General features: G+C 39.1%; 1 long non-coding RNA gene across 1 annotated transcript in view; it reads left to right on the forward strand.

Annotated features, from left to right (window-relative positions):
* Positions 1-3,164, forward strand: part of LOC105502202 — a 10,205-nt gene that overhangs the window by 2,821 nt on the left and 4,220 nt on the right. The gene's annotated exons all lie outside the window — the stretch shown is intronic.

Consider the following 3,164-nt stretch of genomic DNA (forward strand, 5'->3'; position numbering starts at 1 on the left):
ACCATGTTGGCTGGGTTGGTCTTGAACTCCTGACGTCAAGTGATCCACCCACCTCAGCCTCCCAAAGTGCTGGGATTAGAAGTGTGAGCCACCGCGCCCAACCCATTTCCAATTTCTTTAACCATAATGCATTATGTTTTAATGGCATGTTACAGTTTTCAAAACATGTTTTTGTATATTTTTTCACTTGATACCTGTGGTCACCCTATAGAAGCAGACAAATCATTCCTGTTTCATCTTGCAGATGAAAGTAAACTGAAGAGCAGTGGTGGTCATGTTGGGAGTGATTTATGGAATTTGTTGAAAGTCATATGATTAATACATGGAAAGTAAGGCCTGCAACAGTTCCATGATATTAAATTTATTAGTACTGAATGATGAAATATTAAACTTATTTAGAATTCTACATTTATAGCCATACTAATTTTTTTTTCTTCTTTTTTTTTGGAGACGGCGTCTTGCTCTGTCTCCCAAGCTGGAGTTCAGTGATGTGTTCTCGGCTCACTGCAGTGTCCGCCTCCTGGGTTCAAGCAATTCTGCTTCAGCGTCCCGAGTAGCTGGGACTATAGGCACCCACCACCACGCCTGGCTAATTTTTGTATTTTAGTAGAGATAGGGTTTTGCCATGTTGGCCAGGCTGGTCTTGAATTCCTGACCTCAGGTGATCTGCCCACCTCAGGTGATCAACCTCCCAAAGTTCTGGGATTATAGCCGTGAGCCATCACATATGGCCCTTTTTTTTTTTTTTTTTTTTTTAAATTGAGACAAGGTCTTGCTCTGTCACCCAGGCTGAAGTACAGTGGCATGATCTTGGCTCACTGTAACCTGTGCTTCCTGGGCTCAAGTGATCCTCCCGCCTCAGCCTCCCAAGTAGCTAGGACTGCAGGCACACGTCACCACACCTGACTAATACCATACTAATTCAAGTAAAACAGTTCTCATGTATAGTGAATATGGCTTAACTAAGCCTTGTCTCTTTTGACTAACACGTTATAATTTAGTTTTTTGTTTGTTTGTTTGTTTTTGAGACGGAGTCTTGCTCTGTCGCCCAGGCTGGATGCAGTGGCACGATCTCGTCTGACTGCACCCTCCGTCTCACGAGTTCAAGCAATTCTCCTGCCTCAGCCTCCCAAGTAGCTAGGACCATAGGCACATGCCACCATGCCCGGCTAATGTTTTTTGTTTTAGTAGAGATGGGGTTTCACTGTGTTGCCCAGGCTGTTCGTGAACTCCTGAGCTCAGGCAATCCGCCTACCTTGGCCTCCCAAAGTGCTGGGATTGCAGGTATTAGCTCCCGCGCCCAGCCTACAATTTAGTTTTTAATAGTACAGCAGTCTTCCCCTTATCTGCAGGGGATATGTTTCAAGACCTCCAGGGAATGCCTGAAACCACAGATAGTACTGAACCCTATATATACTATGTTTTCCCTATAAATACATTTTTATGGTAAAGTTTAACTTATAAATTAGAAGCAAGAGATTAACAACAATAACTAATAATAAAATAGAATAATTACAATATAGTGTAATAAAAGTTATGCCCTGTGGCCATAACTTGTACAGCTTGAGATGTGACAGCAAAACCAACACAAATTTCTTTTTCCTTCTTCACAATTTTGCAGAAAAAAGATCTTTCCGTAGATCTTAGCAACGTCAGCATGAGTTTTTTTTTTTCTCTTATTGAGTTGAGAACTTTCACCTTTTCACTTAAAGAAAGCAGTTTACAGCTTCTCTTTGGCATATGTGAATCTGTGCTCTTACACTTTGGAGCCATTATTAAGTAAAATGAGGGTTACTTGAACACAAACGCTGTAATACTGCTATAGTCAGTCTGGTAACTGAGACGGCCACTTAGTGATTAACAGGCGGGTAGCATCTACAGTGTGGATACACAACAAAGGGATGATTCATGTCACAGGCTGGGCGAAGTGAGGTGGTGCACAATTTAAAACTTATGAATTGTTTATTTCTGGAATTTTTTATTTAATATTCTTGGACTGTGGTTGACTCCAAGTAGCAGAAACCATGGAAAGTGAAACCGTGGATAAAGGGGGACTACTGCACTCAATTGTGAAACACCAATAATCATGTGAACCCACATGTCTTTTTAATAGTGTGAAATGAAATAATTACACATTATAATACCAATTTCAAAACAAACAAAGTTGTGGGCATAAGAATCCTGGAGGTGTTATTTTAATTTCTCAGTTACAGAATTTTAAAAATGAAAATGATTTTTTAAAATTTTGGTAGGTTGAATGATTTAAGATGCTGATTTCAGCTGGAAACAAATTGTTGCCTTCATATTATTTTGTTGCTTCTAGCAACGTGTTTATATTCATTCTTATATTGATGATTCCCAGTCTTGACTGAATGTTAGAATTCATTTGGGAAGCTTTTTAAAAATACCTATATGGGCGAGGCAAGGTCAGCTCATGCCTGTAATCCCAGCACTTTGGGAGACCGAGACAGGAGGATCCCTTGAGCCCAAGAACTTGAGACTAGCCTGGACAACATAGTGAGACTCTGTCTTTATTTTGTTTAATATATAAATAAGAAAATAAATAAATACCTGTGTGTATGTCTCAAATCCCTAAAGATTCTGATTTAATTATTTAGGAGGGGAATCTGAGCATCAATTTTTTTTTTTTAAGTTCTCTAGGTAACTGATTCTAACATACAGCTGGGATTGAGAACTATGTTTTTGGTACATGTTGAGTGTGATCTGGCTCCCTACTTAACAATTTTGCATCAGTTAAAAAAATTATGCAATGAGGGAGAAGACAAAATAAATGGATTAAAGTTATAAATGTAGATATCTATTCTGGAAAACAGTTAGCCTTTTTTTAGTTTCTGGTAATGGTCCTTAATAAAATGAACAGACATTGGCCTGGTTTGCTAAGTGCCTGTATCACAGCACTAAGCCATACTTTACTTTGTTACCATTATGTACTTATCTTTCATTTTAAGAGGCAGAAACTTTATTAAGAGGTGTATTTTTTTAGTATCCCCTATATCACAACACTGCACCTTGTGTATAGTAGGTTTCCATTGTTTACCTAACTGAAGCCAGTTTAGACAGTCACTCTTTACAACTAGGACTAGTTCAGCTCCTTGGGAGACTGAGAAAAGAGAATCGCTTGAACCTGGGAGGCAGAGGTTGTG

This window comes from Colobus angolensis, unplaced genomic scaffold (assembly GCF_000951035.1).
Source record: "Colobus angolensis palliatus isolate OR3802 unplaced genomic scaffold, Cang.pa_1.0 Scaffold78, whole genome shotgun sequence".
NCBI classification, from domain to species: domain Eukaryota; kingdom Metazoa; phylum Chordata; class Mammalia; order Primates; family Cercopithecidae; genus Colobus; species Colobus angolensis.